Genomic DNA, 26,238 nt, shown 5'->3' on the forward strand with positions numbered 1-26,238 from the left:
ACCACTTTTACTGCCCCCGCAGTCCCCAGCTTGACACACTTAGCGACGTAGGCAGACTCAACAGTGAAAAGGTGGCTGACCTTTTCATGTGACTTCACGCCTCTCTGCACACACACAATTTCTGGAATTCAGGGATTTTCCCCACCAGCGTCCTACCCTCGTCTGCCCTAGAGAACTCCGGCCCCAAACATGGTCATTTGGCGCCCACACGTTGATATTGCTTCCGGTGTTGAGAAGACAGGGGCCAGTGCAGCTAAAGCTTTTCCTGGGGGGACAGTTGATTCAGTAATTGGTTTTGCATGATTCTAGGGTTATGTACTTTCTTATGCTTCCTTGTGCCTTCATAAGAAAACCAAGTAATGTAGGAACCTTTTTAAGAGTTAAAGAGTTCAGTTTAACAAAAACATACTAATACCTACAATGCATATGGCGCTATAGCAGGTGGGAAGAAATAAAATCATTCTTTTAACAAATGCTTATCCTGAGTTCCTACTAAAGCACTCTTGGTACAATCAAAAAAGAAAGAAAAGGGCACAATCTTCTGATCTTCTGGAGCTTCTATTCTGTTGGGGTGGCAGATGATAAATATATAATAGACGGTATAAGTGCAATGGAAAAAAATTAGGTAAGGGAGGGGTACAGAGATGAAGGTGAGAGAGTTGTCATTTTAGAATGGTTGGAGGGCATCACTGAGAATGGCGTCGAGCTATACCTAGGACATGTGAAGATGTAAACTACACAGATATCTGGGAGAGAATTCCAGGTAGAGGGAACAGCCAGTACAAAGGCTCTGAGCAAGACTATGCCTGGGGCATTCAGGGAATAGCAAGGAAACCACTGTGATTGGAGCTACACAGTAACAGAGGAGTAGGAATGAGGTTGGAGGCTCAACGGGGACTGAATGATGTCACAACAGCTAAGACTTGAGCTACGGTGGCCACGTCGGAATGGGAACTGCTCTACGGCAGAGTTGTGGGCAGCGGCATCACTTCCGTTATAAAGGTTCTATTCTGGCTGCTGGGTTTGGCATTGACTAAAGAGGCCAGTTAGGAGTCTTGTGATAATCTCAGGAGATGTGGGCATTAGCTGTGGAAGCAGTGAGAAGAATTTGGATTCCGCAGGTGTTTTGAACTTAGAGTAAGGTTGGCCCCTGCCATCCGGCAGTTCGTGTTCTGACGGAGAAGGCAGATATATAAGCAAGCATGGATGCAAATGTTGTCATAGTAACTAACGTTTACTGAGCACTCACCCTATGCCAGATATGCAGTATCTAACACGCTGAGCAGCAAAGCCAGGATGCGAACCCTGGCAGTCTGTCTCCAGAATTCAGGAGCTTAACTACTGCACCGTACTGAACAGAGAAAGAAAGAAATCCCAATCTGGATAGCTTGGAAGGCTTTTCATGGAAAGTAGCATTTGGATTGGACTTTGAGGGATGAATAGAAGTGTGACAGTTTGAAAAAGGGCAGATCTTTTATGAGGATGGAACCAAAATAATACTATCACTATTGATCTCTCAAACTCCTCCAGAGGCTGATCTGGAGCCACAGTGGTATACTTCTTTGTACAGCAATTATTCATCTCTGTCCTGTGCCATTCATGCCTGTATCTCCAGTGCCTTTTCCCCCTTAAAAAAAAAAAAGAAAAAAGAAGAGGACACTGAGTATAACAGAAGCAGCCCACGTAGTGTTTAGGGCCACCTCATCTGGGCTCCATTACTGACCTGCTGTGTGACTTGGGGCACGTTATTCAATCTCTAAGCTCCTTTCATAAATATGTACTTCATAGAATAATTGTGAAGAACAATTGAGATCATGTAGGTAATGTCCTTAAAATGATGCCTAGTATGTAGTGAATATTCTGTCAATTCACTGATATTCACAATGATGACCTGAGTTATAAATAAAGATGTCAATTACATTTTGTTTTCTAAGAGAAGACATTATGAATTTCATTTAGAAATATTTACATCAAAACAGTCACAATCAAAACATTTCCTGTTTTAGACTTGTTGGCTTCTAACTTACTCTATTTACCTGCCGAGTTAATTCAGATCACCTCAACTTTCCTCTAATTCAAAATAAATGCCCAATCATTACCCTTTTACAGTATAGTTTATTTGCTAAGTTTATGTTATTTCATAGTAATTACATTTTAGACTAGATGATAGTCTTTACTTTCATTAGTCCCATGCCTTTAAGTTACATTTTAAGCTAGATTGTTTCTGGAAATTTCCAGGTAAGGTAACTAGTCCCATCCATGGCATTCCCTCTCTATTTGACTATTAGACATTGTCTTTAAATTTTAACACCTTCCCACATTCCGTTGTTTGTCTGGTTCCACATCTTTCAAGTCCTCCGTTTCTCAGCTCTATGAGTGTGACACAGACAGACTAGCAGAGAGAGATCTGGTGTTAAATTGGATGTGGTTAATGCTTCAGAAAGAGTCCAGAAAATGTAGAAATTATGCTTTTAAGAAGGAATGATCTCAGGGAAATTTCTAGCGCTATGGCAGAGTGAAGGAGCCTAGAATGCCAACAGTCCACTTCTTACTACAAACACATAGAAATGCAGAAGGTAATACAATGACAACAACAAAATATTAATACATGGCTGAGTTCGAAAGAAAAGGAAGGAAATCTCCAGGTTCCAGAAGAAGGATATCAAAGTGGAAATGACAGTGAACTTGATATTTCATAAGTGGGCATTGGTCCCCAGGCCTTTGAGCATGGGCTCTGGTACTTACATAGCAACAGGAAAATGAACAGAAAGATGGACTTCAAAATAGCCTAGAGGTTCAAATAGCTGGTTATTTAGTAAATTGGACGTGGGAAGTGGAAGACTTTACTCACAGCCCAGGAAAGCAGCAGTGAAGTTTGGATAAAGGTAGCATGACAAATTCTTCTCTGGCTCTTAAAGCTTCTGCCAGCAGTGATATTTCAGTTAAAAGAAGTCACCAGGCCATGCTCAACTTCAAAGGTGTCAAGAAAGTATAAGCCAACAATGTACCTAGAGAAGAACTAGAATATTTGTGAAACAATACTAGTGACAACCATCCCAAGCCTATACATTTACATAGAAATGATAGGGACCACCCGGACCCCTGGAGTAGGTTATTCAAGTGAAGAGAGAAATAATCAACTAGAATATAAATCTTAGGAAATCTAACAATCTGAGGAGAGATTAAAAAAATAAATAGAGCATGAAAGGGCAATTCAGAGACAGGATAAAATGACCAAAATTCCTATGTGTAATAGGAATTCCAGAAGATAAGACTAGAAATAATTAGAGAAAAACAATAATGGAAGGTATAATGGATGAGACTTTTCCGAGAATTGAAGACAAACCCGAACCTTAGGATTGAAACACAGCACTGAATCCCAAGCAAGATTTAAAAATAACATCCACACATAGGCCCACTGCGGGAAAACTTCAAAACATTAAATATCAAAAGAAAATCTTAAAAGCAGCTAGGGAGAAAAGACAGGTTATCTATAAAGAAAAAGAAAACTTGACAACAGCATACTTTTATAAGCCAAGAAGTCAAAAAACAATGGAATAATATCTTCGAAATTCTAAGGGAAAACTCACTTTCAACTATTACTTTAACCCACAAAATTATTACTTAAGAGGGAGGACAAAAACGAAGACATTTTCAGATAATAAGATTAAGAATATTTAGCATTCAGACTCTGGCCAGAAGAACTAGTAGCATATGTATTTCACACAAAAGTCCTCAACAAAATATTAGCAAATCAAATTCAACAATATCTGAAATGAAGAATTCATCACAACCAAGTGATTTATTCTAGGTATGCAAGGCTAGTTCGATATTTGAAATCCAATCAATGCAGTCAATCATATCAACCTGCTCAAAATCATATGATTACATTACTCGACACATAAAAAGCATTTAAAGACAAGCCAGTACCTATTCATGATGTAAAAAAAAAAAACTCCCAGCAAACTAGGTATAGAGAGGAACTTTCTCACTTCATAAGAGCATTTACACAAAACCTACAGCCAGCATCACATTTAAGGGTGAGAGACTGAATGCTTTTCCTCTAAGACTGGGAACAAGGCCGAATGTCTAGGCTCACCACAGTGTAACTCAGGAAGTTCTAGCCAGTGGAATAGACATAGACAACAAAAAGACAGTGAAATTCACACCATTTGGAAAGGAAAAAAGAAAATTTTCTCTGTTTCCAGATGACATTATCTACACGGAAAATACCAAAAAAAAAAAAAAAACCCACCCTTCAGAGAAGTAATAAGTGAGTTCAGCAAGGTCTCAGGACACAAGATCAACACACAAAATCAACTACATTTCTTTGTACTAACAGCGAACAACTAGAAGCTAAAATTAAAAAAAAAAAAAACTATATTGCTCCAAAAAAACATGAAATAGTTACATATAAATCTAGCAGAATATGTGTAGGATCTATATGCTGAAAATTATGATATGCTGATGAAAGAAATTAAAAACCTAATAATTGAAGATACAAACTGTTTTCATAGATTAGAAGAGTCAACAAAGATGTCACTTCTCCCCAAATTGATCTATAGGTTTAAAACAATTTTTTTCAAAACCACAGCAAAGTTTTTTTTTTTAATAAACATTAACAAGCTTATTCTAAAATGTATATAAAAAGGCAAAGGAACTAGAATGGCCACAGCAATTTTGACAAAGAAGAATAAAGTGGGAGAATCAATCTCTTGATTTCAAGACCTACTATAGAGCTACAGTAATCAAGAACGTGTGCTATGGGTAGAGGGATAGACACGTAGATCGATGAAACAGAATCGAGATTCCAGAAATACACCCACATGATTATGCCCAGTGGATTTTTGACAAAATCGCAAAAGCAACTCAGTGAGAGTGAGCTTTTTCAACAAATAAGGCTGGAGCATCATTTTTTGGACATCCATGGGCAAAAACCAGAACTTTAACCTGTCTCATACCTTATTAAAAAAATTAAAATAGATCATGGACCCAAGAGAATAATAAAAAACTATAAAAATTTTAGAAACACAATAAATATCATTCAGGACCTTGAGCTTTGTGAGCAATTCTTAGACACGACACCTTAATCTTGTTATCTGAAAATGTCTTAGACATATTCTTAATCTTATTATCTGAAAATGTCTTCGTTTTTGTCCTCCCTCTTAAGTAATAATTTTGTGGGTTAAAGTAATAGTTGAAAGTGAGTTTTCCCTTAGAATTTTGAAGATATTATTCCATTGTTTTCTGACTTCTTGGCTTATAAGAGTATAAAAGGAAAAACTGATTAAATGGACCTTATCTATAAAGAGCCTATTAAGAGGATGGAAAGAAAAGCTATGGTCTTGGAGAAAATTATTTTGTAGTTACATAAGCAACAGTGGACTAGTATCTAGAGTAGATGAAGAACTCTGAAGACTCAATAGTAAAAAATCAAATAATCCAATTAGAAAATAAACAAAAATACAAGAGACATTTCACTGAAGTGGATGTACAGGCAGTAAATAAGTACATAAAAATGTTTCCATCCTCAGCCTTTTGGAAAATGCAGATTTAAACCACAGCGAAGTATCACTACACACGTCAGAGTGGTTAAGGTAAAAAATAATGATAATGCCAGATATTGGCAAAGATGCAGAAAAATCGGGTCGCTTGTCCATTGCTGTTGGGAATGTAAAATGGTACAGCCACTCTGGAAAATAGTTTTATGGTTTCCTTGAAAACTAAAAAATGGACATACCATATGACTCAGCAATTGCACTCTTAGGCATTTATCTCAGGAAATTGAAAACTTTATTCACCAAGAAACTTGTCATGAATGTTCACAGCTGCTTTGTCTGTAATAGCCAAGAGCTGGAAACTCCCCAAATGTCTTCAATAGGTGGATTGTTAAACAAAACGCAGCGCGTCTGTACCATGGAACACGACTGCAATAAAAAGGGACAAACTGCCGATACACACAACAATGTAAATGTGCCTGACGGGAATTATGCAGAGTGAAAACAAAATCACCAATCCCTAAAGGTACTATTCCATTTATATAAAACACTATTAAAAAAAATTAATGACATAGAGAACAGATTAGTAGTTGCCTGGGGTTATATGAGGGTGGGTTTGACTACAAAGTGGTGGCTTAAGGGAGCTTTGTTATGATGGTACAGTTACATATCATGACTAGGTAGTCGTTATACAGCGTTAGATTTCTTAGAATTACACCACGCGCATACACAAACACGCGCGTGTGCACACAAGTGCGTATATAAATCTGAATAAGCTCTGTGGGGTTTACCAGTTTCAGTGACCTGCTTTTGTTCTTGTATATAATTATACAAGATGTCAACATTGTGGAGGCAGAGTGAACAGTACATGGGACCTCCCTGTACAATTTCTTTGCAATTTTCTTTGAAACTATAATTATTTTAAAATAAAAGAATTGAAAAATAGGTATTTTACTAAGAAGTATAATAAACCTAGGAGGGAGAAGCGAAGTGATCATGAGGAAGTAAGTTGGTAAACATGTTTTTCGGAAAAATCTAAATAAGCATCAGTCATAATGAATCATTTATTGGAGTTAAAAGCAAAATAAAATAAAATAAACAGATAGAAAAAATATAAGACCAGACAGGGTGATGAGGAAAAGCATTCTAAAATTCTCCCACTGTCTAAGAGGAGGATACAAAACCATGTGTTTGAAATATCTTTGTAATAAAACAGTAGAATTGCTTCTAAAACAACCAGTGTTGTTTTAATTTATATTAAAATCACATACTGAGCATCTGCTTTATCCGGAAATCTGCTAATTCCTATCATAATATTGAAAGAAGGTGGTTTTGTCCTCTTTTCATTGATGACGAAACAGGCCAAATGGGGTGGATAGCATATCAAAGGTCATAGCAGTAAGTGGCAAAGTCAGAACTTGAACCCACCTAAACCTATGTTCTTTTCACTCCACTATGCCTTCCTTGAATATTGAAATAAATTAATTTTCTAAGTGGAATCCCTGCATTATTTTGAAGATGAAATATTTTTACCTTTTGTGGAATGAAATACGAATCATCTTCAAACTATGGGCAGAACAGAAAGTTTTCATATCTACCCTTTGCATTTCGTTTCATGGCCCAAACTAAGCGCAAAACTTAAACAGAAAACTTTCATATCTTCCCTTTTCCTTTATTAGCTCTAAAATGTCATTGCGAAGCTGTGTGTCCCAGGAGCTTATCTTTTTTTTTTTTTTTTTCAGGCGAGGCAACCCTTGGTGTTTTATACTTCACCGAATTAAAATCAAACTGTAAACATGAAATTTACAATAACAAAAGCAAGATAAAATAATATCATACAGCGAGAAGCAAGTAGATTTCCTAAGCCTAAAAAGCATCTGGAAACAATCCTTTATTTTTTATTTTTTATGCTTACAGCACCCGGTCTTCCTAGGTGGTCTCCTATCCAAGTACTAACCAGGCCCGACCCAGCTTAGCTTCCGAGATCAGATGGGATTGGGCTTGTTCAGGGTGACATGGCTGTAGACCCCTGGAAGAATGAAGAGCATCAATTAACATTTAAATTTAGTGTTTATTCAGTAAACCAATGAGCGTAGAAATAAAATTTTTGATCTTATCCTGTAGGGATGAGAAAAGGGAGGTGACAATCACAAGTCTATTGAACTGTCGGTTAATTTTGCACTTGTACATCCTGTTGCTGATTCTCCTAATTTTAAAATGCTCTTGAATCTCAGGTGTGTTAAGACACATTCTCACAAACACGTGTTCACAGAGCATGCAGAACACGCGTGCGTGCACGCGCGCGCGCACACACACACACACACTCACACACATTGGTAATAAGTTTCTAGGAAAGAGGTGTTAGGGCTTAGTTGCTCATGTTTATTGACAGATTTGAATAAAAGAAACCTGAAGATTTGTCTCTGATCTGTCAGGCTTTCTCTCCTTCTTTTATCCTAGAACCAATGACTAAAACTTTCTATTTTACAGGATAGAAAAGGAGGAATACTTTTATCTTACTTGAAACATTGTGCAGCAGAAACTTCTATTTACTGACTCATAAAAGATTTTATGCCTCATCTGTTGTACTTAGATCGACTGTAGCAAATGTACTAGAAAAAGATTTGAAATGTGTTGGCTCTTGAAGTTAGAATTATAATCAGGTGTATTAAACAATCTGAGTTTCCTTAATGTGTACCGATTTCTGCATTGGCAGGAAGTATTGAAGTACACCCAAACAGAGCATTAAGTGAAATGTAGCCTCCAACTCTACAAATGTGTATGGTTGCCTACCCCTCCATGTGCAGACTTCAGAATGTGTGTGCCCAGCTCTTTCACAATAGTTTCATCTGATGACACAACAACAGCACCTGTCACTGACTGAACTCACACAGCCTTCTGTGAGAACGTCAGGGACATTCCGATCCCAGTGTTACCATCCCAGCTCTGTCACAGAGTAACTCGGAGACCTCCTAGTCTAGGCCTCGATTTCCTCATCCATAAAATCCTGTTCCGTTTCCCAGGAGATCTGAGAGGAAGACTAGGATCGAGAAACGGTGATGAAAAGCAGACTGCCTCCCAGAAATTCTTAGTGACAATAAATTAGGACACCACTGATTCATTTTGTACCCTTTATGATGAGAGGATAGTAACTCCTTTAACAAGAAAAAGCCCAGAGGAAAGTACCAGAAAGAATTTGCCAACAGGCAGGCAATCTTGGCCATAATGTTCTGAATTCTTCATGGCCAGCCCCATTTTTGAGTCACTAAAGGTGACCCTTTGGAAAAACGCTGACTTGAAAATGGGGCTGGGCATGAAGAATGAAATGATAGCTATATCACTTGTTTCTCAATATTTTGATTGGTGGAAGTTCACTGGATCAAAATAGTTATTATTTCTCTCACACGATGACCTTGAGAAGTCATCTAGCACATACATAGTCCTGTAGCATAAAGGCATAGACTCTGAAACCTGACTGCCTGGCTGGAATCACATCTCAGCGCCATCATCTATCACTATGTCATACTGGTCAAGTTATTTCACTACCCTTTGCCTCAATTGCCCCGTCTGTAAGTAGATATAAACCTACTTCATGGTGTTGGGAGGATTAAATTAGTTAATTTATGTTAATTACACAGTATAGTGCCTAAACCGTACTAAGCACTACATATGTTCAAGTATTATTAAGCATTTTGTAAAACCACTGTAGGAAAATGAATCACAAGCTGTGAGTCCACCTGCAAAATGTATCTAGAACCTGACCACTTCTTACCTCCTCTGCTTCTGGTTCACCGCTACCTCTTGCTAGTTCTATTGCTGTAGCCTCCTAACTGGTGCCCTTGCTTCCCCTTTTGCCATCAACGGTCTCCATAGAGCAGCCGGAATTGTCATTCCAACCCCTAAGTCACATCACACCAGTCTTCTGTTCCGTATTCCGCATGGCCCGTTGTCTCGTGCAAAGTACAAGGCAGAGGCACAAGCCCGTCTGCCATCCAGCCTCATCTCCTGCCACGCTTCTCTCACCCTCTACTTCAGCTACTGGCCTCTTGGTCGTCCCCTTAACAGCTTAGCTTATTGCTACCCCAAACTTTTAGACTTTCTGTTTCCTTTGCCTGAAACCTTCTTCTAGACACCTGTGGGAAGAAAGGCTTCTCCTTCATTCAATCTTTATTCAGATGTCATCTTACCTGAGTGGGCTTCTCTGGCCACCCTTTCTGAAATATCTTTTTCTTTCCTACTTGGTCGACCCAGCCTGACATAGTATATGCTCATCGTTTGTTGGCATCCCTGTCTCTCCCCAACTAGCATAAAAAGGCCATGAGAGCAGGTATTTGATTTTATTCCTTGCTGTTTTACACACTCCTAATAGGGTACCTACGTATAGTAGATGCTCAATAAATATGTGTTGAATAAATTAATAAACTGGAGTAGATAACATAGTAGTTTATATTTGACTGTGTAAGCTCTTTTATGTACACTATTTTATTGAATTCCACAAAGTAGGATTCAGAGGGAAGCAAATGTCTTTTCTTGCATTGACACCTATAAAGAATGTGTCAGATCCCAAAAAGATTTCTGTAGTGATAGAAAGCAGGCCATAGTCTTCATTTTGGTGATAGTTTAATGGGCATATGCATATAATAAAACATCTAATTTGTACTCTTTTAAATATGTACAATTTATTGTATGTAGCTTTATCTGGATAAAGCTGTTTTGAAAAAAAAAATTTTTTTAGGTCATTTGCCCAAGGTCACACAACATTTTTCTAGCAAAGTTTGACTAGAGCCTACATTGGTGGGCTTCTGACGTGTGCTTCCAGATCCTTCCATCAGCCACTGTGGTGATGAATAAGGCTCAGGCATTTCACAGGAACGACCCCCAAATTACAATAACATTTAGGTACGTACTCCTCCGTGTTGAAAAGATAACTCTGATTTTACAGTTTGGAGCTGTTCTCTAGCACTTAAATAAAATCCCAACCCTTAAATTAAGTAAAAATCAAATAGCCAAATGGAATTGAGGGTGTACAGAACTTTTAGAGGAGCAAATTGAGAGATTTAAATGATTTGACCGAGGTTATCTAGAACAGCAGCTCGGCACAGGAATGAGAAACTGGCTAACCCTGTATTTTGTTTGTCAATGTAAAAGCCACATTTTCCTTCCTTTCTACTTATTTTTTGTCTTTCATTTTTTAAGATACCGAAAATGATCCATTTCTCAAGTTCTTTGTGCGTGTTTTCTTTTTCTCTCCTCTGAATGAGGCACTCTAAATGTCTTCTAGCACATTCAGACTCATGATTATGGGGTTTTTTTTTCATTTTTTGTTGTTGTTGTTGTTGTTTTGTTTTTAATTTACCTGTGTTTTCTTTTTCTCTCCTGTGAATGAGGCACTCTAAATGTCTTCTGGCACATTCAGACTCACGATTATTGGATTTTTTTTTCATTTTTTTGTTGTTGTTGTTGTTGTTGTTTTGTTTTTAATTTACCATGTAAGAGAGGCACTGCTTATCAAAAACAGTATCAATAGTACCGAGGTCATTAAATATATCAGCAAGATGTGTATGTCAGATTAAGTTAAGGCTGAAATGCCACCTATTGTGGTCAGATGGGCCACACTTTAATTAATAAATCTGTTCCTATCAAAGCAGTTGCTCTCCTTGATCAATATTTTCCATTCAGTGGTCTCATTTTTAAATGTTTTTCCAGCTGTGTATGACTGATACTGACTTAGTGCTTATTGACACAGAGAGATACAAATAGAGGTCAGCCTAACTCTCAAGTAGACAGAATAGAGCAAATGCACAAGTATTTTGTATTGCAAGGAAAGCACACTGTTTTTGAGTTCCTTAAAATTATTTGGGTATTTTGTTGTTGTGAATTATTACAGAATCTTTACCTTTTAACTTTAAATTTATTGGTTTATCACCTTTATTGCACTTACATTGCCAACACCTTGGTCAAATAATTTATAATTACAATCTTTTAAAATATTATTTATTATTACTTATGCCTACAGCACCTGGTCTTCCTAGGTGGTTTTTCATCCAAGTATTAACCAGGCCCAACCCTGCTTAGCTTCCGAGATCAGATGAGATCAGGCTTGTTCAGGGTGGCATGGCCGTAGACCATAGACCTTGGCTCCACTGGGGCGCGAATCCAGGAACTTCTGCGTATAAAGCAGGCGTGCTAACCGCTACACTATGGAACCACATTTTATAATTACAGTCTTAAGTGCATTTGGATACTAACTACCATAAGATGTGTTTGGTGAATTCTTTCATGATAGTAATAATTACTCTTTGGTTTATCTATTATGAGTAATAGTGTGTGTGCATATATGCATATATATAATATATGTTCATACAAAAATATACATCATATATACATACACACATATAAATTTTTTAAATCGAGACACCATTTCCCATTTTATTTGCAAGCATCGCTAAGTGTTCTGAGGCAAGCCTATTCTGGCAGAGAGAAAGGAACAAATGGAAAATTCAAACTCCACTGTGATTTTCTCTTCATTTGCATCACGCCTCACATCTAAATAGACACTAGCATGTTTGCTTGAGCCTAGCTGTAAGAATTGAAATTTTTAGTTTGTCTTTGGAATTTGGAGACCAGATAGTTATCAGTAGGAAGTCGCTAATGAAAACCGATGCTTTTGTTTCTGGCCAAGTATACCACAAAGATCATGGATGTAACCTCCAACTTGTGCACAAAACACGCCTTATAAAACAAGAGACGTTGTTGAGGGTGGGTTAGTAACATCTGCATAGGAACGAGCTCTTGCTGGATTGCCAGGTATCGCTGTAACCAAAAGTTGTTTGTGTCTGCAGAATTCTAAAAGAAAGATCCTGTGCAATTTTAACGTTTGTTACAATTTTCCATTAACATTGTAACGGTACCACAAAAATGTTTGGTAAAAAAGAAAAGAAATCTGAATCTTCTAAAAAATATTTCTATTTTTACGGATGGCATTTGAGCAAGCGTCTCATCTGACTTGCTTGTCAGTCTTCAGCAATCATTTGGGACTATTTCGAGACTGGATTACCCAGTGCTTTCGCCTAAGCTCCCCAGATTTTACCAAATCCCCTTGCAGCCACTGTCATGTTATGACAAAATGACTTGAAAGAGTTATCTGTAAGCGCTGTCCCCAGTTTCCCTTCTATGGCTTCTTTTGAACCCATTCGTTCAGAACTTCAATCCCACCACTCCATAGAAACAGGTCTGGTCAAGGTCGCCGTGACATCCACGTTAATCAGCCCCATTGTGCTTGACTTGCCATCTCTTGACTCACTAGACTACTCCCTGTCATTCAGACACATACTTCTCTTGGCTTCTTGGACACCTCTGCTTCTCAGTTCTCTTCCTACCTCTCTGGCTGCTCCCCTCAGTCACCTTCGTTGGTTCCTTCTCATTTTCTCACCCATTAACATCGACCTCAGCCCCCAGGCCTCATCTGTTTTTTCTTTTTTTTTTCCCCTCATTTATTCTTAACTGTACCAGCACCCTAGGTGATCTGATCTACTCCCATGGTGCAAAATGTCACCTGCATGAGTGTATTAGTTAACGTGGGCTGCCACAACAAAATACCATAAACTCTGTAACTTAAACAATGGAAATTTAATTTCTCATAGTTCTAGATGCTGGAAATCCAAGATCAGAGTGTCAGCCTGGTCGGGTTCTGGTGAAGCCTCTTTTCCTGGCTCGCAGATGTCCATCTTCTTGCTATGTCCTCACATCTGTCCTTCCTTGGTGTATGCCCATGAAGAGATAAAGAGCGCAAACTCTCTGCTGTCTGTTCTTACAAAGGCATTAATCCAATCATGATCTCATCTAAACCTAATCACCTCCCAAAGACCTCACCTCCAAATGCCATCACATCAGAAGTTAAGATTTCAGCATATGAGTTGGGGGTGGGCACAAACATTCAGTCCATGATCATCTCGATGACTCCTCTATCTAGGACCTCGCCCCCTGAAGTCCAGATTAATATCTCAGATTAAACCTACTTGATATCTCACCCTTAGCAGGTCCAAAAATGAACTTCTAATTCTCCCTATTCCTCCCAGTTTCTTCCCCATCTCAGTCCATTGCGTTCCCGTCCTGCCACTTGCTCATGCTAGACTTGACTCCTCATTTGATCTTACCTCATATCCCATCTCTCAGGAAATCCTATTCACTCTACTTTCAAACTGTATCCAGAGATGTAACCGTTTCTTATCATCTCTAGCACTCTGCATAGGTCCAACCCGCCATAATCTCTCTCCTGGATTATTGCCTTAGGTTCCTGGGGTCCCCTGAATTTAGTCCTTGTCCTTCTATGGTCAGCTGTTAACAAAGCCGTCCTGGGAAATATGTCACACCTCTGCTCATCATCTTCTGTTGGCTTCTCATCTCGTCTTGAGTACAAGAGCCTGCGCAGTCTGGCCCCTTGCTGACTTTCTCATCTCACCGCACCCCCTTCACCAGCTCACTAATCTTCCTCCCAACGCACTAGCCCTTTGCTGTTCCTGAAACACACCAGGCATGCTCCTGCCTCAAGAAAACTTCTCTCTCCCTTGATTGTTCCTCCCCCAGATATTTTCAAGCCCTGCTCCCACACTTCTTTCAAATATCTTATCAGCAGGACATCCAACACTGTGAATAAAATAGCATTCCACCCACTCCCACCCCAGGCTGTCTACCCCCCACACCCTGCTTTATTTTCCTCCCCATTACTTGGCACACTCTTACACTTATTTTTTGTCTATGAGTTTATTATTGTCTATTGTACATCAGTAGAAGCTAAGATCTCCGAGTTTCCTGTGTAGCGGCTGCATGTACTCAATACACACTTCTAAAATGAATGAAAACCACCTTTTACGGTACTAATTCTGCATAAGTGAATGCAGTGCTGCTGCTCTGTAAATCAAACAACCCTGAGTTTCATCAACATTTCTCTATCCCTAAAGCTTTCATTTAAGGATCAAAATAACAGTTCAATCTGCTTTGCTTTTCGTTGTTTTAACTTGCATAAGTACACCGTGTAGGTTGAATTACTTGTCCTGTGGAAAACGGACATGGTCTATTATTCTCCCTTTATTATGCTTGTTATAGAGCATAATGTTTATCTATCAGCTGGATTACTCTTACAGAAGGAAGCCAAGAGGTTGCACAGATGCCTGTGAGTGACAGTCACTTGGGTTGAGTCTTGTTTCCCCAGGTTTCTTCCAGCTCAGGATAGCTGCCCAACTTGTTCAGTGCGATCTCTGATGGGGACACCAAGACAACAACTTTGCCTGATTTATGCCTTAGCATATAACGCCGGTAGAGTGCTTGTTGCTTCTTTCCCAGTGCTTTTAGTGGGAATGCTGACAACTGTTATTTTTAACTTGAGGCATTCAGAGGGGACTCCTGCCTATGAAGGTAGTGAGAAGGGGAGAAACGTTGCTATGGGTGGTGTCTTACAGGCAGTGATGGAGCAGGCTGGGCGACATGGGTCTGAGCAGGGGCACATTGTCACTGCGGTCCCCCGCCCCACCCACCGCTCCCACACATTGGCCACCTTCACACATTTGCTCTTTATTGTGATCGCATGGCTGAGAATAGAAGCTACTCTTGAAAGGCAGCACTGAAACTTGAAAGAGAAACGGGGTGGAGGCAGTCGCCATGTGTGACGTGTCTCAAATGCTGCTTCAGAAAGTGCCAGAGGGGAACAGAAGGTAAAGGTCTAATAAAAAGTCTTTCTGGGTCTTTTGAGGGCAGAGTGGAAAGTTCAGTTAGTCAAGTCCAGCCCTGGAGGTTTAAGTCGTGGGAACCAGCGCCCCAGAGCCAGCCCTTCCTTCAAGTCCCTGTGTGCTGGAGGCTGGGCAGTCGGGGAGAGACTGCGGCCGGATCACGTGTGACCCTCCTGTGCCCGAAATCCACTAGCAGCAACTCTCTCTTTTTCTCACTTGATCTTAAAGCAAGAAATGGCTCATGAGGACATGCCTTACAAAAACTTCGTAAAAGCCCACTGGTGGGGACCAGGACAAGTGCCACCGAATGACCTAGCTCAGAACATTTGACCAACAGATCAGTCTCAACCACCGTTCTCTCTCCCCTCCTGCTCACGCACCCTTGCACACACAACTGTGATCTCGAGTACCCATCCCGGGCCTTAGAGAATTGGGGTGCTTTACTATCCTATCTCTCTGATTCTCCCGGACAATAGCTGTCTTGGGGACCCCTTTATTCTTGTAGGCAAGGATGAAAGAAGGACACTCCTGTTTTCTCTGCAGGGGCAGGGTGTGTAGAGGGGCAAAGACAGGAAACATAGAGGATTCCAGAAGATCCGCACCCCCTGGCATGGGCCCGAGGACACAGGAAAAATGATACCGGAGCAGCAGGGAAGACAGGGAAGGGGAGTGGGCGGCAAGCCAGGGACAAACCTTGGAGCGGACTCACCCTGCCTCACTTTCTGTCACTGCCCATCAGGCTGGAGTCTGGCTAGATGTGCTTGGGAGTGTCCACTTGGCAGCTGTGGCCTGCCATGGCAGGGGGAACTTTAGTAACAGCCCCAGGAGAGTCTACGGAAAGCTCTGAGGAATCAGAATAGTAAGCATGTAATTGTAGTAGAAAAGATTTCAAATTTAAATAGTACCAGAAGCTGTATATAAAATGTGGAGACGCTAGAAGCAACCCAGCATGACTTGGCCTTTCCCACTAACGTAAAACCAAAAATAAAGTAACCAAATCTCTGGAGAAGTAGCAGACGCTCAGGTAGCAGCCTCCATCGGGATTACTCAAAAATAGACATAAAATCACCTGTTGATAGAGTGATCATCACACCAGCTTGACTACAAGGGGCAAAGAAGGTTCTATTTCTAGAACTGACATCGATGTTCGAGAAACCGTCTTCATCTTTCTGTGTGACACGCAAGCCCGCCTGGGGCAAGAGCACACAGACTCATCTACCGTCTGTCTAAATATTTTTAAAGCTATAAATCAAGCTGACAAACTGTTAGATAAAATATGTTCTATCCTCATCCTTTGAGAAATATACCTTTATAAAACGACCTAGAAAGCTAGTTTTGATTTTAGAATTCACAAAACTTCTCACTGAGTTCTGTGCCGGATCAGGAGACGAAGAAGGTCCCCCCTCTCAGCTCCAACCTGCCGGAGCAAGCGTCCCCCACACACCCTGCAAACAGCCATGCCTTGTCACCCCTCAATACTTAGGGTGCATGCGTTGTGGGGCTGGGGCCCTGAAGCGTAGTACCTGGGACAGGGTCCCCTTTGCCACGTTCTTCCATCGCACAATTTGGCCCGTCTTCCATTGAGACTATACACATGCATTTCCATCAAATCAAATCGCAGACATTAAGGGAAGCCGATCATTCCTACGAGAGCTGGATAGATCAGGGTATTTTGTTTTTGAGGTCACATAAGAGATACAGCAAGTCTATCTTTTTAAGAGCTTTGAAGCGAAGGCCACTGAGATGTGAATTTCTCTAACTGCCCACACCCTCTTTCTCACCACTCTCTGAAAAAAGTCCTGAGCCTCCCACTCAGACACCTAAGAAGCTGAGAGAAAGCCGCCCAGGGGAGCAACAGCTGGTCAGCGTGTGCCTCACCCTCCCCGTTGGCCACCTTTCCCTCTATGGCCTTCTCCGTGGAGGAACAAAAAAGGCAAAAAGTAAAATTTGAGTGTTCCGGAAGTATCCCTCAATGGCTGCCTATGGCCGGAGTGTTACCCATCGACCTGAGGCACTCCCCTTTGGGGGCTCTGTGACTTGAGTGAGTTCACTTCTGGTCCTTAGCGTGTCAAAGGCCAGTTGTTCACAGACTGGTGGTCGTTTCCCCAAAAAATATTTCCCTGAGGTGCTAGAGAGTAGATGAGTTTTATGAGAGTCACAGACTGACAAGGACTGGAATTGCTGGGGACAAGAGCCCGCCTGCAGAGGGCAGAGTACAGAGAAAGGAGACCAACGTGGCTCCTGGAAATGAGGGCGAGAAAAGGCAAGATGGGGGAAGAGTTGCACCAATGGGCAAGGCTCTTCGGGGTCCAAGCGCCCCACATTTACTACTCTTTAAACATGTTCTTGAAAAAGTAGAGAGGCTGTCCTACAAAATGGAATCCCACAGATAGATGTGGATCTACTGACACTTATTTGCAATGTTTATTATCAAGGATAAGCCATCCTTATTCTTATTTTATTTTTTTGTCACTAGTATGACCTGTGGGGTAAAAGTATTAAAGCACAGCTGTTCCCGTTTATCCTGAAAGTTTCTTTCTTCTGGGAATTCTTGCTGATCCCGAGGTTTATTTATCAAAGGAGAAAAGAAGTCCATGTTATGGACACCTCGTTCCGTTTGTCTCCCCCACCGCCGGCTTGAGGACCAAACAGGTTGTACCTTTTCAAGCAGAGTAATTTTCACTTAACAGTAAAAAAATAAAAAAATTTTTGAACAATAAAATTTATAACACTAAATGTTGGTGTGTTTCTTAAAATCTCCATGTAAATTTTATAAAAATAAGCATTTCATACTGAAAACTTTTATAAAAGTGTATTCATCATAATTACTGATTATTATTTGTAAAATACTGATAATTTAGCAGAGAGAAAAACTAAATTTCAGATTAACTGATATCTCACTAATATCTATAATCTCTTTCTAAATCTGCTAATCAGTATGATGGAAGAAAATTCAGGATATATAACCTCCTCATGGGGTTGGTCAGAGACTTTTTTTAATTTATAAAGGTCAATTGCTTTTTTTCCGGAAACATGATCATTATACTTTTATGCTTTTGTTCTTATCTTTAAGAAAATCTTATTCTTCCTTTCGTGGCCTTTACTCTTTGCTTTGTTTTATAGAATTTCTACACCCACTGTTTAATCAAAAGCCAAGGAAAACTTCCAAATTTCCATAACTACATCCACGTTTTTAAGCTCCTGGGTCAGATCTGGATGTTCTGTGGAAGGGATGTTATTTAGACAGTATTATTTTGACATTCTTTCTTTAAAAATGATTTATTCTTTAATTTTTTGAGTAGAAAAAGTACAGAAAGCATAACAATATAATAGACATTGCTGAAATTAAGCAGATATTTGCATCTGTTTAACACCTGAGAGGCAGCGAAGCACAGTGGTTAAGATCATTAGCTGGCGAGTCACATAAACCACTTCTTTTTGCCTCAGCATTCCTCATCCAGAAATGGGGGGTAATTATAGTAGTGACTGCAGAAAGAAGATTAAATTAGTTAATATCTGGAAGGGGTTTAGATCAATGCCTGGTACTTAGCAAGTGCTGTGTAAGTTGTCAAATTTTAAACAGAAAATTATGTTTCTACAATTGCTTTGGGCCTCTTACATTTTTAAAAAATAAAATTTTGTAAAGCCCTATCTCTTTTCCTTCCCCCTTCTTCTTTCCCAGAGCTAACCACATGCTGACGTTGGAGGGTATAATTGCCATGTAAATGTTGGTGGTTCTACTATATTTGTTGTATTCGTAAACAATATATATTACTGTCTTGTGTGTTATAATGATTCACATAAATGGGATCATATTGCGTGCATCCTTTTGTAAGTTTCTGTGTTCACTCGACTTTCGTGTTTGAGATTTATCCAGATTGATTGATGTGGTTCTACTTCATTCATTTTAACTGCTGTTTACTATTCCATTACATGACTAAACCACTGGGAACAACTCAATGAGAAATGATGCTGCAGTGAGCATCCTGGAACAAGGACCTGCACATGAGGTTTTTATCTGGGATGGATAATTTAAAAGAAGTAGCTGGGTTATGAGATGCACATCTTCAGCATTTTCAGGTGTCCCAAAGTGATTGTGCAAATTTACACTCTCACCAGCAATGAGTAACAGACTCCATTTTCCTAGTGATCTCACTAATATTTGAGGTTATTAGATTTACTGACTTTTGCCTATCTGATAGGTATAAAATAGGATGCCAATGTTTCCATTTTTATTACTAGTGAGGTTGGGCATTTTAATGTTTATTGGCTGCCGAGGTTTCTTCCTCTATGAGTTACCTATTTATATCCATTTTCGATTATTGCCCATTTTTATTTTCTTATTGATTTATAAAGATTCTTTAAATATTCTCAACACTAATCCTTGATAGAGTACGTGAGCTGTAAACCTCTTCTCTCCAACTGTGGTTTGTCTTGTTACTGAACAATCATTTTTCCAAGGATTTGTACCACCACTTCTGTCAAACATCCAGCTTTCATAAAACCCATGCTTTTTTCTAGGCTCTCTATTTCGCTCCATAGTGCTATTTATTCTATCCATTTGTCAAGCCTACATTTTTAAAATCGTGTTGGTATTCGTTAGAGCAAGTACTTCCTCTTACTGTTGTTCTTCAGAATTTTCCATATTGTTGTTATAAGCGGTATATTTTTATTAAACTGTATTCTCTAACTTTTTTTCTAGTATTTGGGGTTGCTGTTGATTCTATATATTGATTTTATATCATTCAGTCATATTAATCTTTATTAGTTCTAATAAAGTGTGTGTCTGCAGGTTTCTTTGAATTCTGTTATATCATGGGACAGTAATCACTGTTTTGATTATCCCTTCTAATCCATATGCTTTTTATTTTATTTTATTTTTTCATGTATTAACTGTGTTAGCCAGGACTTTAGGTGCAACAATAGCAAAAATTCTGAGTTTAAGGAGAATAATTCTAATGTTTCATCATTGAGCATTATGCTCGTTTAAGAGTTCTGATGGATTCCTTTCATTAAGTTAAGAACGTTCTCTTTCATTCTTAAATTATTGGGGTTTTTTAAAATTATGAAATGTGTTTTGGATTTTTCGTAACATTTTTCTGACATTATCAAAATTATTGTATAGTTTCTCTTATTGCAGAATGTATTGGGACTAGACTTTCTAGTGTTGAACTATCCTTGCATTCCTGAGATACACTCTTCTTGTCATGATGTATTCTTTTATGCATTGCTAGATTTGCCTTACTAATATTTCATTTAGGGGGTTGCATTTAAATTTGAAGTCCTTCCTTCTTCTACTTTTCTAATAGCCTTATAAAATGAGTTCATATTGCAATGCTTCATCTAACTGACAATTCACCTTAAGTGTAAGAAAGAATTCACTTACAGTTGTAGTATACCCACATCAATTATAGTATTTCTCACAGCATCGTCTTATAATTTTTTCTGCCTTAGTTGTTGAGTAACGTTTAGGACTAAATTATTGACTCGGTTGAGGTTGCTGCAAGTTCTGTAGTGACCTTGCATTATAGTTTCCTCACAGATAAGTCTGTAACTATCCGCATAAAAGGGCAGCAAGACTCATTAGGATGAATAGGATCACAGCACCAGAAATCAGCAAATCAGCAGCTTTGGCATTCAGCACAGCTTGAATTTCAGAAGTCCTCAACAGATTTTATCAAGGCTTTTTTTCTTTTTCTTTTAATTTTTTTTTTTTTTTTGGAAATACCTTGGGGTGCTTACTTTGATGGTATTATCACTTTTACTTGATAAAACCAAAGTTCAGACCCCTATAAATGAATAATGAACTTTCATATTGAAATTATGTTTCTAACTTTGCGTTTTGATTTTTAAAGAGGTCCCTCAAAACCGAATAAGCTTCAGGCCCCACAAAACCTGGATCTATCACTGCCATCAAGGTGATTAATTAATTTTTTAAAGCTCTAGTCCCTTTCTATTTTATAATATACTTTGTCGCTTAACAAAATATTTTTTTCTCATTGCTACATTCTTTTAGAATTCCTTTTAAAAACAATGCAGTGTTCCAATGAATAGGTTTATTAAATGAATTGATTTATTAAATGAACCCCCTAATATTTAGTCCCCCATATGATTCTTATAAATGATGCTTTATTGAGCTTCCTAGTAAGCAGATCTTCGTGCATAATGTGTAGAATTAGAACTATTGGCTCGAACCATATGTATATTTGGGGAGATTTTGACACATATTGACAAATAGCCCTTTGGAGAAATGGTATCAATTTACTTTCCCAACAATGGTATGTGAGAGAAGTCATTTTCCCAACCCTTGTCAGCACTGTATATTTTATTGTAAAAACATTTGCCAATTTCATAGGTGTAAAAAGCTATCTTATTATTTTAATATTTATGTTTTTCTTATTAACTTGAAAACTGTTCATTGCCACCAGAAAGTACTGTAAGAGCTCTTTATATTTTTAAAGCATTAACCATATGCCATAGTTGTAATGCAAATATTGATTTGCATAATCATACATTAGATTTAGAGAAACTGAGGAATTTAGGTCATTTGGAATCATCACCATCATCTGCCTACAGAAAATGCCATTTAGGGGAAATCGTAGAAGGCATCCCAGAAGGCCAGCATACATCATATTAACTTGGCTGCATTACAGGGAGAATTGAATTCATTTCAACAAAAATGTATTTGCGCATCTACTCTGTGCCCAACACTCTACTATATATTACCATCCGATGAATACAACTGATCATAACGCAGAATTAAAAGCCATGCTTGCAATTTTAATAAAACACAACATAGTAAGCACACATGTGAGAAAAATTAATTCCACAAATCTTAATGGAAAAATGATGAAGAAGTGGTAGGGGAAGATCGCTCAGAGGGGGTACTGTGGGTGCCAAGCAAAAAAGTGGTGGGAAGCCACCCGAGCCAGTGGCACAGTGTGGAGCGTGGATGTGCATGGTAAGTTCACAGAGCAGCAAGAAATCCAGTACAACTACAGTGCCCTAGGAAGGAGGCAGGTACAGGAGGTTGGGTTCTGTATAAGACCATTTGGGCCGCTATAACAAATGACCATAGACTGGGCATCTTAAACAACAACCTACTTCACACAGTTCCAGAGGCCGTGAAGTTCAGCATCAAGGTGCCAGGAGAGCTGGCATCTGGGGAGAGCCCGCTTCTTTGTTTGCAGATGGCCATCTTCTGGTCACATCTCACATGACAGAGATTAGAGAGAGGAAGCAAGCTCTCTGGGTCTCTTATAAGAACACCAATCCATCACAGGGGCTCCACTGTGATGACCTAATTACCTCCCAGGGTCGCACCTCCACATACCACCACATCAGAATTTAAACGAATTTTGGAGGAACGGAAATATTTAGTCCACAGCAAGATCACACTGTGAAAATCTTTGCATGCCGTATTAAGATAAAGAATGTTTTAGAAGATGCCCCACATTCTGGAACCGATTTCTGAGATTCAAAAGATTTATGAGGCTGTGTGCTACAAGTGTGACCTGCCAAGTGCACTTTGTTTTTTTGTAAAACTGTGACCAGGGGTTCTTGGTGAAAAATGCACGTTGCCTCTGCAGAGCCAGCCATTGGAGTGGAAGGAACTTTGAGTGTTCAGGCTTCTCAGGAGGGCGCCAGGTGCAGTGAGGTTCATTTCGAAGCTTGTTCTTTCAGAGCTTTGTGCCTTCCCCGTTCCCCGCAGCTCGGGTGTGGTTTCTAACCCTGCGTCAGCATTTCCTTCCGTTGTCTTAAAGACGGGAATCTCTGTTCCCAGTTGTCCTCTTCCTGTCTCAACATCTTCAAGCAGATTATCAGGGGAAAGTGTGAGGACAGCTAAGCCTGTCAGGAGACGAAGGTTGGAGGAGATGGATGTGGCTAAATGCAGAGATTCAGAGGCCATATGCCTAAAGGGAGAGATCCTGATGATAACCTAAAAATAAAAAGGCCCTTCAATGTCGGGGCAAACAAGTGTTTATTTGAGATTAAGAAGAATAGCTATTCTGAAATCGTTAATTGAGGCAGAAGCCCAAATAATGTTCTGACTAGGAGACAAAAGCAGTGGGTATTTATGAGAAAGGGAAGGGGATCAATTACATCAGAAAAAGGAGGCATTTCTGTTGGTGCAGCTAATACGACATAGTGATGTTAATTCCAAACACCGTTTTCAATTTTCAGTTCAGTAATCATAATAACTGCTTTCTTGTTATCTTTGCAAACATTTCTTTGAGACAGTGTTACCCTAGTTCCAGTCCAAAGGTCATTTTGCCCTGTTTTTTTTAACATTCCAAGAGTTAAGGTATTAGACACACAAGGCAGCTAGTTCCTCTGGCATGGCAGCTCCGGCTCCATTTTGAAGTTTATAGTATTGTTTACAGTGGTTTCTGCGGATGGATAGAATTGGACATATAAATTAGTTAAGCCATTTACTAGCTGTGACTTCAGGCAGTTCACTGAGACCCTCTGAGCTTCCTTTTCCCAGTCTGTGAAATGGGGCCATCATACTGACCTGGCAAGAAATGCCGTGCTGATTAAATGGAATACAGTAAATCCACACTTAACGGTGTTCATAGGTTCTGCAACTTTAAGCGAAACGATGTATAAGGAAACTAGTTTCACCATAGGCTAATTGATATTCGCAAGAGTTCAGTTCCTAGGCCATCTCATCAGCGTTTTAACGGAACGACATTGTTCAAGGACCTGCTGTACACGCGTGCTGTTTCTGACACATAGCAGACATCCCACGAATGCATTTCCCTGTCCTCTTGCCTTCTTCATAAAAAGGGAGTTTATGATCCAAAGTCCTTCAGACTTCCTCTGTGAATCTGGAGCAGCCATCACGAACTCTCTCATCACTGTGCCAATAAAATGCCGTCGTATATTAAGAGAATTCCTTCGGAGTTTAAGCATTTCGAAATACCTTTCCTGAATTGAGAAAGCAAACTGAATCGAGTGTAAAAAGACTATTCCCTATTTGTAAAGGCATTTTTCCCATTCTTTCCGGGTTTTCATGGTCTGTAACTAGACTTGTGTACCCAGCTGGCAGCTGCACCAGCCAGACCCTGAGGTAACCTTAGCTTAGGCCCAATTTTTTTTTTTTTCACTCAGAGCCTACAAATTCTATTTCAAGCACACACACGTACAGAATGCAGATGTGGGAATGAAAACCAGGCTCTTTGGGGGAGTGAGGCCATGACATGTGACTGTAGTGTGGCCATAAGTGGCCCCTCGGCCGGGGCCTCACCCAGGCATGGTTAGGACCTCAAGAGTGGTTTGGCTTTTTGATATGGCATTAGCAATCACATGGGACAGTCACCACATCTGCCGTTTGGGGCGAAAACATCACACGATCTGTGATCGGACAGGCTTGCGAATTTTTTTCTGTACTCTGAGGAATGTGTAACAGCATGAATATTCTGGAAAACTAGCTCCCTGAAGAAGCTGAGGATCAAAACTGTGATGGGCAGAGAGAAGCTGAGCTGCTTATGCTCAGTGCAAAAGGACTGACTACTCCAGTCAAGGAAACATCCACTTCGGGATGTAGTTCTCATGTGTATACAAGGCAGAGACGAGATTACTAAGCTGTTTACACCGTGTAGCAAAAATTCTTACAGTTTAGGTAGACCCCAAGTGAACATTCCTTCTGGATGACCAATAAATATGTAAATCATTCATTCATGCAACAAATATTTACTGGGAACCTACTACGTAACAGGTCGTATCATAGGCACTTAAGGACACTTTGGTGAACAACAGAAAAAAATAAAAAAGGTTTAAATATACTCCCGACTTCCTGAAGCTTACATTTTAAAGGGAGAGACTGGCAGTCAACACTAACAATAATTAAAATATGAATTATGCTATATAGTGAAAAACGCTGAGGAACAGAAATGAAGCAAGGATGGGAATAGGAACTATTAGGGAGAATGGGAGCTGAACTCATGGACGAGGTGGTTGGGGAAGGGCCCTGCTGACTTTCACAAATACCCAACTGATTGATGGTTTGGAAGGATGCAAACCTAGATCGAAAGTATTTCCTCCCAGATTCTCGAGACTGTTTCTCCCTCGTCTTTGGTTTCTGGGCTGCTGTTGAGAAAGCTAATGCCTTTGGACTCCTGATCCTTCCTTGGTGACTTTCCTCCGCCCTCGGGGATGTCATGGGAACCTCCGCCTTCTGGAACGGCTCAGTGACAAGCTTGAGTGTGTTGAGTGCTTCGTGAAACATTTTTAATCTCCAATCTCATATCCTTCAGGTTTTTGGGGGGATGGGGGGTGGATTCTTTTTTATGATACTTTTTGTAAAACTCCTGCTTTTCTTCATCTCTTTTTACTCAGATCTCCATTATTAGGTATCGGGCTGCTCTGTGGTAACTCTCTATTGTTCTTGTTGGTTTTCATCCTCTTCCCATTTGTCTTTTTCACTCCACTTTCAGAGGTTTGAGCAACTCTTTCTTCACTGAATTTTTAATTTCTGCTCTCATGGTACCCAGACCTCTCTCTCGCTCTCCAGATAGTCCTCTTTGCTTAGATTGTCTTATCTTTTCTGAGTTTGTTTTCTGTTTATTTTGGTCTTGTCTTTCATGTTAGAGGCTTTTATGAAATATCTGTTAATCCTGGGTGGTCTGTTAACGTATGAATGATGCTTGGATGTACTAATGGGACCCTTTTACCTAAGGGCCAGTCTGCTTATCAACGCGCGTGACAGACAGAACCTAAACAGTTACCCTCTAAAATCTGTTGGTCTCTTCTCATAGACCAGTCAGCTTTCTTAGAGGGGTCCCTCCAGTTTCCTGACTGAGATGTCAGCCCTTTGCCAGAATTTTGTCAGGGGGACCTCTCGCCCATGCTCCCCTATACCAGGTGAACAGAATCCTGTATGTTGGCTCAACCTCTTCAGTTTTCTTCTGTGGATACAGGGAGTCACTAAGCTGAGTGGGATGGTAAGGGAAATGTGGGTAGGTTGCTGTGCCGTTTAAAAAACAAAAAACAAAAAACAAAAACAAAAAAAC

At 39.7% G+C, this 26,238-nt stretch overlaps 1 protein-coding gene and 2 pseudogenes across 8 annotated transcripts in view; 1 reads left to right on the forward strand and 2 right to left on the reverse strand.

Annotated features, from left to right (window-relative positions):
• KIAA1217 (KIAA1217 ortholog) overlaps positions 1-26,238 on the forward strand; it is a 268,562-nt gene that overhangs the window by 143,327 nt on the left and 98,997 nt on the right. The window lies entirely within an intron of this gene.
• On the reverse strand, positions 7,407-7,525 carry LOC112475762 (annotated as a pseudogene).
• LOC112475752 lies at positions 11,506-11,624 on the reverse strand (annotated as a pseudogene).

The sequence above is a fragment of the Pteropus alecto genome, unplaced genomic scaffold (assembly GCF_000325575.1).
Source record: "Pteropus alecto unplaced genomic scaffold, ASM32557v1 scaffold11, whole genome shotgun sequence".
Classification (NCBI taxonomy): domain Eukaryota; kingdom Metazoa; phylum Chordata; class Mammalia; order Chiroptera; family Pteropodidae; genus Pteropus; species Pteropus alecto.